The sequence below is a fragment of the Callorhinus ursinus genome, unplaced genomic scaffold (assembly GCF_003265705.2).
Source record: "Callorhinus ursinus isolate GAN/ISIS: 27379988/994484 unplaced genomic scaffold, GSC_fseal_2.0 scaffold17, whole genome shotgun sequence".
NCBI lineage: Eukaryota > Metazoa > Chordata > Mammalia > Carnivora > Otariidae > Callorhinus > Callorhinus ursinus.
Genome location: NW_027397079.1, coordinates 8955304 through 8970763, shown reverse-complemented (window position 1 = coordinate 8970763; position 15460 = coordinate 8955304).

Below are 15460 nucleotides of genomic sequence, written 5' to 3'. Positions count from 1 at the left end.
GTCCTTCAAGGTAGTTCTGGATTAGAGTAGGCCAAAAGTGGTATTTGTGTGAGACTGAGAGGGTCGAAGGGAAGCAGGAGATTTTTAATCTCTAGTAAAGTCATTGTGGTTAGATGTGATGACAGCTGCAGAAGAGCCGGCAGGTTCCAGCTCATTCTTGCTTCCTCTACTACACGTCCAGGTCTTCTTCCTGACTGGTGGCCCCACTGCCCAACACCAGCCCCTGGCCCACCAGCAGAGGCTCAGCAGCAGTCCACCGGAGGGGCAACAGCACAGAGGCAGGCTCACCATAGGCCTCCCTACTTATTTGCCTTCCTACTCACTCCCATTTGGTAGAGTGTATGTTTTAACTTTTCAGATTACTGGTTGGTGACTACATATTTGATCCTTTAACTGCTCTCCTGGTCCCCACTTTCCCAGATCCTCCGACAGTTATCTGAGGGCTAATTTTTGTATTTGAGCCCTATCCCACATTTCATGGAGGCTCTACTTCCATAATTGAACACCAGTACATGGTTTTTAAAAAGCTATTTTTTTTGAATATGCTGTTTTCTTAATTACTCTTTCTGCTTCTTCATTTTTAGTGTATAGAAATGCAACTGATTTCTGTACATTGATTTTGTATCTTGTGACCTTCCTGAATTCATTTATCAGTTCTACCATATGCTCCAGTAATCTTTAGCCAAATACAAAAACATGAATGCAAAAGGACATATACACCCTTATGTTTATTACAGCATTATTTACAATAGCCAAATTATGAAGCAACCCAAGCATCCATCAATAGATGAATTGATAAAGAAGGTGTAATGAAATAGTATTCAGCCATAAAAAAGAATGAAATTTTTGCCTTTTGCAACAACACGGATGGGTCTAGAGAATATAATCCTACACAAATTGAGTCAGAAAAAGACAAATACCATACGATTTCACTCATATGTGAAATTTAAGAAACAAAACAAAGAAAAAAAAAGACAACCGAAAGAATAGACTCTTAACAGACTCTTAACTATAGAGAACAAACAGGTGGTCACTAGAGACATGGAGAGTGGGGGATGGGTGAAACAGGTGATGGGAATTAAAGAGCACCCTTATGATAAGCACTGAGTAATATATAGAATTACTGAATCACTGTATTGTACACCTGAAACTAATATAACACTGTATGTTAACTATACTGGAATTAAAATTTTTAAAAAAGGAAAAATATACTATGCATTTAAACCAAGCTTGTTTAATTCTTGGTAGAAGTAGTTAAGAATTTTATAAGAAAAATACAACAAACAAATTTTGATACATTTGTCACATATAAGGCATGTAGTTTGCCCACTATATTTTTGAAACAAACTTTGTGTAATTATTGAAAGAAAAAGTCTGTTAAACAAAGTTCAACCAAGTAAATTTAAAGATCAAACTGACTTTATTCAGCAATTCATGAATCAAGCAGCATCCCATCTAGCAGACAGAAAGATAGGAAAGAACTCCAAAGAGCTGTATAAAAATGGGAAAACTTAAAGGTACAGGTCAATAGGGACAAGGAGAGAGTAGATGATCTCATCTTTCTCTAGATGAGGGAAGGGTCTATCAGGTGGATTACCTCACTGGGGCTGACCAGGAAATTCCAGATTTACTAGTTTAAAATTACAAACCTGGGACAGGTTGAAACTGTAGTTAGGTTAGGTACTAAGTCTTGGTTTGGTGACATGAGCTTAGCACTAGTGACTCCATTTTGGTCCTGTTGTCTTTTGTTTAACAAGTCATCATGAGCATTCTTAAAAAAAAAAAAAAACAACACTTAAAATCCAACAAAATGCATTTTTCACATATTTGTCATATGTGTGACATAAATATTATTTTGTGGAATGATGTGATCTTATCTTTAAAATAAACACATTTTTAAAAAGCAATGCAAGCACTGGCATTCACTAGAAATGTGGAATTTGAGTAACTCCAGTAATGCTTACTTGACAGTAATGACCTTATCAAAATGGGTTACTACATAGATTCTTTTAAAAAAATCCTTTCTTCCAGGATTTTTATGCATCAAGTTGATGTTGTTTTGTTGATGTTGAGGAGAGAGAGTTCTGGGTTGGAGATCACATTTGGAAGTCATCAGCATAGAGATGGCATTTAAAGCTGTGAGATGGGTTGACATCTCCAAGAGAGTGTAAGAGAGTGTAAATGGAGAAGAGATGCAAAATGGAGCTCTGGGACACTCCAACATCACACACACACACCCCTATCTGTATATGTTTATATCCTAAGCATATCCTAAGCATATATAGGTCATGTATATATCATAAGATATATAGATACATAAAAATAGAAATATATGCATATGTGTAACTTGGGATTACTATTTTGACTAAGGACAAATGGACAGAAGTAGCATAATATAATATTAAAAAGAAGATTTGTGTTTGAAATGCACGCTTTGATTCACCATATAGTTACTAAAGTTGGGCCATGAGTTCTGAAGCTCTGAACCTTCCAGGGGTCAAAGTAAGATGGAATCTACAACATTGAAGCACAAAGTGGTTACATGAAAGCAACCAAGCACAGGCTGAAGGGGAAGCAGGGGTAAGACCACCGAGGACATTATGTCCACTTGGTACTAGTTGGTAAATATTTTGAATATCACCTTACTTGTGTCTTAGGTGAAAGGGAATGGACTTTGCCTTTTACATTCAAAAGACTTGAAGAACTTAAATGATGACGTGAATAAGTTGGTTGCCTCAAACTTTTGTCTATTCATTTACTTGTTTACTTATTTTTTACTTTTAACATTTAGGTGCAGCAGGGTGGAGCACAGATTGAAGACAGGTGCTGGACGAAGGAAGGTCAGTGAGAAGACCAGGTTAACTGTGAGGAGGCACTTGACATAAGGGGATGCTGTAGAAATGGGGTCCGTGGGATCCAGTCTGGGGAGGGATGTATAAGGCAGAAAAACCAGACAAAAGATTCATTCTATGTTGCATGAAGCCCCCAGATATATAGCAACATGGATGGAAGTGATATCAAGAAAAATAGAAAATACTGTCAGAAGACGAGTGTGAGAGTAAAATGTGCATTCTACGTATGTTGAACTTGAGAGACCAATCATTTCTGCACCTCCGGTGAGAATTATGTTAGTTGGCAATAAACATTTTCCAGTGATGAGCATACGCATAATGGCAATTCAGGAAATCCTTCCATTGCTACATTTCTAATATTTTACCAGACCTACATTTCCTAGAGTACTGCTTGATCTGCTGCTTCTCCCTGGAACCTTGGTGATACCCACTGCTTGGAGGGTGAGATCCTCCATATATCTTAAAAAGATCTGTTTATGATTTGATCAACCTTTGTCTTTTCAGCTTACACTTCAGTCTACACTTACATACAAACCTAAGAGGCCTATGGGGTTGGGGTTCAGAACCAGGTGGTATTCTCAGTTAAATACTGATAAGTTAAAATGTTAATTTCTGAAGGGTAGTGTTAAGTGGTCTATCTCATTTTTTGGAGCAAACGTTGATTACTGAAGTATAATCACATAATATGCATAGATTTAAAATGAACTATTAAGGAGATGCACTTGCATAACCATTACTCAGCACAACATACAGAAAATTACTGGCACCACGAACACTTCCCTCAGGCCCCTCCCTGTCATTACCTTCCTCCCCAAAGGAATGACCATTTTGATTTCTAACATCCTATTTTTCCAGGTTTGACATTCATTTAAATGGCTATCATAAACAAAGCTGTTGTGGATATATATACATGTCTTTTGGGTATAGTACTAAGAATAAAATTGTTGCATAATAGAGCTAGTAGTTGAGAGGTGGTAACTAAAGTCAGTTTCCCAAGACACTTCGCTGATGCAGATTCCCAAGAGCAATGCGCAAAATGCTTCATTGCTTCAAATCCTCACTCACACTTGTTCCTATCACATGCATGTGTTTCCTATTAGTGTTCTCATGAGCACATAGTGGTATTCACTGTGGTTTTAATTTGTGTTTCCTTGATGATTAATGATATTGAACATGTTTGGTCATTTGAGTATATTCCTTTGTGAAGAACCTGTTCACCGTATCTTCTGTCCAGTTGTCTATTAAACAGGCTTTGTGAAGGTTCTTTCTATATTCTGAATATGCATATGCATGTATGTAATACATTTAATATACAGATAGTATATATATGGACAAAATATGTGTATTCCTTTACACATTTCCACTCTCATAATGGTGTCTTTTGATTAACCCAGAGGGTCATGATTTTAATGAAGTCCAATAGGTGATTTATTTTTTATGGTTAGAGGTTTTGTGTCCTGTTTAAAAAGTCTTTACAAGTCCCCAAGTCATAAAGATATTGTTGTGTGTTTTATTCTAAAACTTTAATGCTTTACCTTACACTTTTAAAATTAGAATTCACCTGGAGTAGTTTTTTGGGTTATGACACAAAATGGGGGTCAAGTTTACTTCCCCCCCACCATAAATATTCAACTTATCTAGCACAATTTTTTGAAAAAAAACCCCTCCCTCCAATGCCACCTAGATCACAAGACAGGTGGTCATATATGTGTGGATGTGTTTCTGAACTTCCTATTCTGTTCCAGTTATGCATTTTACTCAAATCTTGCCCTAATACCATACTGTCTTATCATTGTAGATTTGTAAGTTTTGATACCAGGTAAGAAAGTCCTCCAACTTTATCTTCAAGAGTGAGTTAGTCATTCTTGACTCTGACTTTCCATATACATTTTATATATTTTTATGTTTTATTTTTAAATATTTTATTTTATTATTATTTTTTTAAGTAATTTCTATACCCAATGTGGGGCTCAAACTCACAGCCCAGAGATCGAGTCGCATGCTCTACTGACTGAGCCACCCAGGTGCCCCTCATATAAATTTTGAAATCAGCTTATCATAGAACACTTATCAGGATTTTTATTGGGAATACATAGAATCTAAAGAACATTAAAAGAAAACTGATATTTTAAAATACCAAATCTTCTTAATCATTAACTTGATCTATTCCTCCATTTATTTAGATCTTTAAAAATTTTCCTCATTTATTTAGCTAGGGTTTTTTTTATGAATTTGACTTTTTTGATGCTATTGTTAATGGAATTATTTTATAGTGTTGATTTTCCTATCTTACGTTACTAGCATATAGAATCAGTTTTTATCTGTACCATGGAATAAGCAAACTTGCTAAACTCACTTATTAATCCTAAAAGTTGATTTGTAGATTCATTTGGATATTCTTGTACACAATCATGTCATCTGTGAATAATGGCAATTTTACTTGTTGCATTAAAATTTTTATGCTTTTTAAATTTTCATTTTGCTGTATTATATTTGATAGTCCTTCAGCAAAATGCTGAACAGAAGGAGTAATAGTGCCCAACTTTGTCTCAGTCTTGGTCCCTGGAAGAAAGATTTCAGTTTTATCCCTTCAAGAATTATATCAATCAGGATTATTTTAAAATACACTTTTATCTGATTAGGGAAGAGTATCTCTATTTGTAGTTTTCTAGGATTTTTATCATGAACAAGGTGTTGAATTTTGTTAAATGATTTTTTTCTGCATCTATTGAAATAATCATGTTCAATTTTCCTTTTTTATTCTTTTAGTGTGAGATATATTGATTTCTTTTCAGATTGAAACCAAACTTGCATGCCAAAATTAACTCCATTTTGTCATGATGCATTACTGTTCTTATATATAACTGCAACTGATTTGCCAATATTGTGTTTATTATTAATTTTTAGTTTATGTTCATGAGTAAGACTGGTCTCTACTTTTTCCTTCTTGTAATGGTCAGGTTAGTATAAAGGGGGATTTTATCCACATTTTCTATTTTGTGAAGAATTTCTAAAGATCAGCACAGTGCTGTCAAAACTGTGTTGTCCTCTCCTTTTTTTGAAGGCATTTGGGCCTGACTTGTTCTTTAATTATGGTTTAATAGCTATAGAACAAATAAGATGTAATACTTTTCTTGTTGACAGTTTTGTTCAAAGTTTTTCAAGAAATTTGGCTATTTTGTCTAGATTTCATTATTTTTTCTCCTAGTATTTTTTTATTTTTATTTTTTAAAGGAGAGAAGGAGAGAGAGAGCAGGGGGTTGGGGGGGCAGAGAGAGAAGGAGAGAGAATCTCCAACAGACTCCCTGCTGACCCTGGAGACTGACATGGGGCTCGATCTCACAACCCTGCGATCATGACCTGAGCCAAAATCATGAGTCCCATGCTTAACCGAGTCACTCAGGTGCCTCAATCCTTGTACTTTCTTAAGTAGACTTTATTTATTTTTTAGAGCAGTTGTAGGCTCATAGCAAAGCTCAGCAGAAAGTACAGAGAATTCTCATACTCCCTTCCCACATAAATGCACAACTTCCCCCGCTGTTGACATCCCACATCACAATGGAACATTTAGTATAATCAATAAACCAACATTAGCACATCACCCAAAGTTCATGGTTTACATTATAGCTCACTTTTGCTATTCTCATTCTATAGATTTTGCACATGTATAATGACCTTTATCCACCATTGTAGTATCATACAGAATAGCTTCACTGCTTTAAAATCCCCTGTGCTCTGCCTATTCATCCCTCACCCCTCCAACCCCTGGCAACCACTGATTTTTTCACTGCCTCTAGAGTTTTGCCTTTTCCAGAATGTGATACAGTTGGAATCATAGAATAAATTAGCCTTTTCAGATTGGCTTCTTTTCATTTAGTAACATGCATTCAAGCTTTCTCCTATTCCTTCATGTATTTTAAACTTTGTTATAGGTGCATCTACGATTATGAAATGTATCTTTTTATTTCTGGTTATAATCTGGTTTTGAAGACTATTTAGCCTTACATTCATATTGTCATTTTCAGCTGATTTTCGTGCTATATGTTTTTTTCATGCATTTATTTTCATCATTGATTTTACATGTAAAATTGGACCCTTTTAAGCAACATATTTTGAGGTCTTTCTTTTTTACCCACTCTGTCAATACCTGCCTTTTAATTATAGTGTTTAAATAATTAACTTTTAATGTAGTTTTTAGTTTGAATGGATTTAGGTTTACCATCGTCTTTGTTATCTCTTTGTCTTATTCTGTTTTTGTTCCTCTGCTTCCTTTTGGATTATTTGATTTTCCAAAAGATGTTCTTTTAAAATTAGGCTACTATTTTTATGGTCATATCTCTTTGCATTTTTTAAGTGTTTCTTTAAGAATTACAATATGCCTCCCTACCCTACTTGGAGTTAACACTGCAGTATTGTAAAACATCAGGTAAAATGTAGAAACCTTGTAGTTATATTGGTCATTGGACAGCACATTTCCCACTGACCTTTATATCATGGTTATCATATGTAGCACACTGATATACAGTCAAACCCCTATCAGCCAACATGATCATTTTTATTCTCAACAGTCATATCTGTATTTTAAAAACTTAAGAGGAAAAGCAGTCCTTAATTTTTAGCTAATCATCATTTGTTTGTTCTTTTTTTAAAAAAGATTTTATTTCTTTATTTGAGAGAGAGAGAGAGAGCATGAGCAGAGGGAGGAGGAGGGGCAGAAGGAGGGGGAGAGAGGGAGGGGTAGCAGGGAGGGAGAGGGGCAAAAGGGAGGGGGAGGGGCAGAGGGAGAGGGAGAAACTAACTCCCTACTGAGCAGGGAGCCGGATGCAGGGGCTCGATATGGGACTCTATCCCAGGATCCTGGGATCATGACCTGAGCTGAAGGCAGATGTTTAACCAACTGAGTCACCCAGGTGCCCCAATTTCTGTCTACTCTTGCTGCATTCTTAAAGACCCATGCATGTCTCTGGAATTTTTTCCCTCTACCTTAAGAATTTTGCTTCAGCATTTCTGGTAGAGCAGAACTTCTGACTCCAATCCTCTCAGTTTTTCTTTATCTGAGAATACTTTTATTTTACTTTAACTCTTGAAAGGGACTTTTGGTAGGTGTAGAGCTCTTAGTTGACAGTTCTTGTCTTTCATAGTTTAAAGATGTTCCACCGCTTTTTGGCCTCCAGGGCTATTGAGAAATTTGTGGTCCATATTCAATGTGTCATTTTCCCTTTATGCTTTCAGAATGGTTTTTTTGTCATTTTTTAATTTTAATTCCAGTATGTTAATATACAGCATTTTATTAGTTTCAGTTGTATGGCATAGTGATTCAACAGTTCCATACATCACCCGGTGCTCATCACAACACGTGTACTCCTTAATCCCCATCTCCTATTTCACCCATTCCCCACCCATCTCCCTTCTCATATCCATTACTTTGTTCTCTATTAAGAGTCTATTTCTTGATTTGTCTCTCTCTTTTTTCCCTTTGTTCATTTGTTTCTTAAATTCCACACATAAGTGAAATCATACAGTATTTGTCTTTCTCTGAGTGACTTATTTTGCTTAGCATAATACGTTCTAGTTCCATCCATGTCTTTGCAAATGGCAAGATTTCATTCTTTTTTATGGCTGAATAATATTCTTGTGTGTGTGTGTGTGTGTACACACGTGAGTGTGTGTGTGTATACCACATCTTCTTTATCTATTCATCTATCAATGGGCACTCGGGCTTTTGCCATAATTTGACTATTGTAAATAATGCTGCTATAAACACTGGGGTGCATGTATCCCTTTGAATTAGTGTTTTTGTATTTTCTGGGTAAATATTCAGTAGTGCAATTACTAGATCATAGGATAGTTCTGTTTTCAGCTTTCTGAGGAAACTGTACAGCAAAGGAACAAATCATCAAAATGTTTTTCATTATCTTAGTCTTTTAGTACTTTGATTATGGTAGGCCTAGGTGTGTGTGTGTGTGTGTGTGTGTGTGTGTGTGTGTGTGTGTGTGTGTGTGTGTAAGTTTCCTGTTTGGTGTTTGCTGAGCTTCCTAAATCTGTCAATTCATTTCTTTCAACATATTTTTGAAGTTCTCAGATACTATTTCTTCAGATAATTTTTCTGCCCTAATATCTTTCTCTTTTCTTTCTGAGACTCCAATAACACATATGTGACTCTCTGATGTTGTCCCACAGATTCCTAAAGCTCTGTTCATTTTTTCTAATTTTTTTCTCTCTGTTCATTAGATTAGAAAATTTGTTCTTATCTTCAGGTTTACTGACTCCTTCCTTTCTCATCTCCTATTTTGCTCTTGATTCCATCCAGAGTTCAAAAAAATGTCAGATATTGAAATATTTTTCAATTCTAAATTTTTAAAAATTTTAATAAATTTTATAACTTTTTGAAAGTACTTTCTATTTCTGAGAACTTCTATCTCATAGTCTTTTTAAGTTCAGCATATTTATATGTCTCCAAGTAGAGCACAGCTAAAACTTCTACTTTATAGTATTTCTCTGATTAATTCCAACTTCGTGGTTGTCCTGAGTTTGGTATCAGTTAATTGCCTTTCCCTTGAGAAGTGATCACATTTTCTGGCTTCTGTATGTGAAAGAATTTTTTACATGGAACCCTAGACATTTTGAATGCTACGTTGAATGGACACTGGTTTCTGTTACACTTACTTGGAAAATGTTGATAGTTTTTCAATTTTTTATTATTATTTTGTGCAAGCAAGCAACTCACTTTTGTTTTGACTTCAAACTGCAAATTCCATCTTAACCTTTGTGCGTGGTTGTTGTAGTATTAGTTCAGTTCTCAAAGCCTTTACTGTGCTTATCTGCATTTGTGTTGGACACACACAACTTGCACAAGTTATGAGCCTGAGACTTTGGCGGTTTATATACAGATCTACGGAGTCCTCTTCTCTGGCTCTATCTGCTAGAGGATTCTCCTTCTACCTGTATCTACTCTTTTCTGGTGCCAGAAAAATAGGAGTAAAGACTGAGGGAAAAATGGAAAACCCAGGTCACAAACTTGCTTCTCTAAGCTTTGAGTCCCATCCACAATCTACTTGTTATGTTTAATGTTCAGAGTGCTCAGGTGGTTGTTCTTTGTATTTTGTTTAGAGTTTTGCTTATATGCAGCAGAAGGAATGGGTTATAGTAACTTAACACTTCATGCTATAACCAGAAATTCCATATATACAGTATTTTGAAAGACCAATTTGATGTCATTGCTATTTTAGTGCTCACATATATTTCATCGTCTTAAAAAAAGTTAAATACTTGGTTTTATCTTTATTACCAAGTCAATTAAAAAAATATCCCCACCATCCCATTAATTAATGCCACACTGTTTTTGAAACTGAATTCTTTTCCCTTGATTTGAAATATTTTTTTTCATAGTGCTCCACTGTCATTCATTAAGTTTTGATGTAGGAGTGATTTAGCTAGGTGAGATATTTAGACAAGATAGGTAGTGTAGACTGCTCTTTAAATTGCTCACTGGCTATATGAGCCTTGCTGAAATTTCTTTCTTAGAAATCAAGAACAGGAATGGTTTCTATGGACAGTTTTAAGTAAATTTCTCCTAGAATCTCATTTAGCAAATCTGAGATGGGATCTTTGTCACTCTGACTATAAGGAAGTCTCACACTACACTGAGACTGCAGAGTTCTTCCCTCATGTCTTGGCTGGCTGAGGAGGGCTCTGCCTTCAATTGCATTTTGTGATCAGTATTCTCCTTCTTTCTCCTCCACATTCTCACTTTTGGCTCTTTTGCTTCCTGGGATTAGGCAAGTACTCTGGCAGCCTCAAAATCAAGTGTCAATGTGGGATAGGGGCACTCTTTCCAGATTCCTGGATGATCCAGATGGCAGAGAGCATGTTGGTGCCATATAAGGAGCTGGTGGTCAGACACTATTTTCAAAGAGAAAGTAGATTATTTTTTCATGAGGAGCATGAATCTCAAGGAGAGAAAACTAGAATTGTTGGAGGAAGAAATCTAGAGATGCTAATATTTGACAACTTTTAGATCTCAGAGTGAGACCTATTGTTTTCCTATTTGGCATAGAAATTGAAGAGAATAATACAGAAGGGACCCACTGAAACCATAGTTAATATATCACATACTATAAAAAGGGGGATTTTGTTCATGTTTTGTTGATATTTTCTATAAACTCAATGCTTAATGGCAAACTAGCCAGGTTAATAAGATAAGTTATGAAATTTTTAACAGTTTAGGCCAGTAATTTCTGGCTTCTGCTGAAGATAAACTTTTGTTTGCTAGGATGCAGCTTCACTTTTCCATATTTTGAAAAGAAAGGAAAATTAACCAGTGCAAAAAAGTAAGGCAATTAACATCAGGAGGAATGTTAATTAATAAAGAACATTTATTCTAAAGGAGATTAGGAAACAAAGCTCTAGCCTTTTTAATTAATGGCAGTTATTACAAATCAATGACCTATTGTCTATGGACAAGAAGTCACAGAAGGTACTTGGTGAGTAACTGTGCGAGGAAGCGGAGGGGATGCTAATGCTACTATTTATGCCACTATAATTAGACATTACCCAGGGAGCTTTCCTTCCATTAAGCTCATTTACAACAGTGAAAGTACAGAGTGAAATGTTTGCACTGAAAAAATTATGAAGAAGATTCAGAAGTGTTCCTTGTATCTCCCATTACATGAAGGTACAAATTTATGCATTAGAATGACATTTAAAAAGGAAATTTAGAAAGGAAGGCAGTATAGATGTGACGGTAATAAAAGTTTATCAGTAAACATGTTCTAGTATTTTCTAATTTAGCAAAAATGAGTACAAGAATAGAAAGGAAGCATGCAGAAAAGGAAATAAAACTCATTTCTTTACTTTTAGCAAAGGCTCAAGTGATCTTGTAACCATACTACAGTATACGTTGGGATATTGAGGGCCTGGTTCCAGATCCCTGCAATAAAGTGAATATCATAATAAAGTGAGTCAGATGAAAATTTTGGTTTCCTAGTGCATATAAAAGTTATGTTTACACTATACTCTATCTTAAGTGTGCACTAGCATTATGTCTAAAATAACCAGTGTACATACTTCAACTAAAAATACTCTATTGCTAAAAAATGCTAACCATCATCTGAGCTTTCAGACAGTTATAATCACTGATCACAGATCACCTTAAGAAATGTAATAACAATCAAAAAGTTTGAAATATTGTGAGAATTACCAAAGTGTGACACAGAGACAGGAACTGAGCAAGTGGTTTTGGAAACATAGTGCCTATAGATTTGTTTCATGCAGGGTTGCCACAAACATTTGTAAAACAAATGCAATAAAGCAAAGCACAACAAAATGAGGTATGCCTATAATAACATTTCCAGTCTCTACTCTTGCCAGAGCTGCAGAATTTAATTCTTTCCTTTCTAATCAAGGACTTGTTTCCTTGGAAACCTCTGGAAATGCTTCTGCGTTCCTCATAGATCTTCTGAGGTCAACCAGCAGATTAACTACAAAATACTCCCTATTAAATACAACCCTTCTGTTACATTTGCTGTCACAAACAATGCTGTCAAGAGATACTTGCAATCATCTTTTCCAAATAAATGAGATTTTAGTAGTGATTTTTAAAAAATGAGTATAAAAATAATCATTTAAAATTATTTTTAAAATCCTACTATTCACTAAGCATTTGCTATGAGTGGGAGTATGATACTAAGTATTTTGTGTATCTATTTAGATGCTCACATCTCTATTTCTACTAATTGTATGACACTTCAAACTCATAAATAAAATTGATATAACAAAAATATTGTCTATTTGATACATGTATTGAAATGATTCATGAAGGTAATTAATTTCATGCATCTGCCAAAGTGCCTAGAATATATTATGTGTTGAATATTAGTTATTGTTAATAACTATATGCTAAAGACAAGGTGATTCTTTTATTTTCAGAATTATTTTATGTATTGATGATTACCTTGTAGTTTTTTTTAGCTATGGTATACTCTATCTAGAAGTATATGAGAGTGTCTTTTTCTGTACAATATACCAGTGTAGGGTATTAGAATTGAAAAAATTCTTTGGTAAGATCTAAACCAAGTTGGACATAGAGAATGAATTCTCCCTAGCAAAAGTGTTCTGCATATCCAAACAGCAGAAATATTTGGAAATTACTGGAATTCTCAGATTCTAGATTTCACATACTTTATGTTAAGTATACTCTTCTTTATTCAACAGCATAGAGAAAATGCAGCTTTGACTTTATTTGCTCCTCTATCTTTATTTTGGAGATGGTAATAATATATCAGCAACAAACATATATAAAATAGGAGAAAGCACAATGATATAATATTTCACATATTCTCATTTTAAAACTGTATTCTATCTTTTTTTTTTTAACTGTATTCTATCTTTATTTTGGCAATGCTTATTATGCTTAATCCTTGTGACAAATGATTTGGAGCATCTTTCCATGTACTTGTTTGACATTCATATGTCTTTTGTGAACTATCTCTCAAATCATTTGCCCATTTTTAAAAATTGGGTTGTTTGTTTTCTTATTACTAATGTTTTAAAGTTATTTACACTTTTTGGATGCAAATCTTTGGTTAGGTGTGTGATTTGCAATGATTTTCTCTCAGGCTATTGCTTTTCATTTTCTTAATGTCTTTGCAAAACAGAAGTTTTTGATTTTAATGGTGTCCAAGGTTAAAATATATTCTGTATCCTTGCTGTCTGTTTACCTTTTGTATCAATTACCAAGAAAGAAGTGTTAAAGTCACCAACCGTCATTGTGAATATTTCTGTTTTTTTTTTCAGTTTTGCTTTATGTATTTTGAAGTTCCATTTTCAGATGAAGACACATTTTAAATTGTTGTGTATTATTGATAGATTGACCTTTTTATCATTTTTTAATTCTGGTAATTTTCCTTGCTCTAAAGTCACTGTTATTTGATATTAACACAGATATCCTCACTTCCTTTTGGTTAGCATATTCATTGTATGTCATTTTCTATCTTTTTACTTTTTTTAAGATTTTATTTATTTATTTGACAGAGAGAGAAAGAGAGAGAGAGAGCAGCAGAAGGAGAGGATAGGTTAAAATCAGGAAGTGTGATGCTCCCAGCTTTGTTTTTTCTCAGGATTGCTTTGGCTATTCAGAGTCTTTGGTGATTCTATACAAATTTTAGGATTATTTTTTCTAGTTCTATGAGAAATGATATGGTAATTTTCATAGGGGTTGCACTGAATGTATAGATGGCTTTGCATCATATGGACATTTAAACAATATTAATTCTTTCTATCCATGAATATAGGATATCTTTCCATTTGTGTCACCTTTGATTTTTTACATCAAAGTCTTACAGTTTTCAGTGTACAGACCTTTCATCTTCTTGGTTATATTTTGCCCTAAGTACCATATTATTTATTTATTTATTTATTTTTATTTTTTAAAATATTTTTTTATTGTTATGTTAATCACCATACATTACATCATTAGTTTTTGATGTAGTGTTCCATGATTCATTGTTTGTGCATAACACCCAGTGCTCCACGCAGAATGTGCCCTCTTTAATACCCATCACCAGGCTAACCCATCCCCCCACCCCCCTCCCCTCTAGAACCCTCAGTTTGTTTTTCAGAGTCCATCATCTCTCATGGTTCGTCTCCCCCTCCGACTTACTCCCCTTCATTCTTCCCCTCCTGCTATCTTCTTCTTTTTTTTTTCTTAACATATATTGCATTATTTGTTTCAGAAGTACAGATCCGTGATTCATCAGTCTTGTACAATTCACAGTGCTCACCATAGCACATACCCTCCCCAATGTCTATCACCCAGCCACCCAATCCCTCCCACCCCCCACCACTCCAGCAACCCTCAGTTTGTTTCCTGAGATTAAGAATTCCTCATATCAGTGAGGTCATATGATATTGTTTTTAATGCTATTGTGAACAACATAGTTTTCTTTAATTCTTTTTCAGAATATTCTGTTGTTAGTGTATAAAAATTCAATTGATTTCAGTATGTTGATTTTGTATCCTTCAGCTTTACTGAATGGGTCAGTTAGACCTAAGAGATTTTTGGTGGAGTCTTTAGGATTTTTTATATGTAAAATCATATTGCCTGTAAAAGACAATTTGACTTCTTTGCTTTAGATACATTTTATTTGTTTTTCTTGCCTGATTTGCCTAGCCAAGAATTCTAGGACTATGTTGAATAGGAGTAATGAGAATGGGCACCCTTCTCTTGTTCCTGATCTCGGAGGAAAAGCTTTCTACCTTTCACCACTGAGTATGATGTGAGCTGTGGGCTTATCAAGTATGGTTGTTGTTATGTTATGTTGAGGTATGTTCCTTCTATTCCCATTTTGTTGAGGGCTTTTATTCTAAGAGGATGCTGTATTTTATCAAATGCTTCTTCTGCTTCTATTGAGATGTTCATATGATTATCATTCATTTATCAATGATGTGTGTGACATTTATTAATCTGCATATATTGACTATTCTTGCATCCCAGGGATAAATCCCTCTTTGTGTATGATCCTTTCAATGTGCTGTTGAATGCTTTTTGCTAGTATTTGGTTGAGTTTTTGCTTCTATCTCTTCATCAGGGACATTGGTTTGTTTTCCTT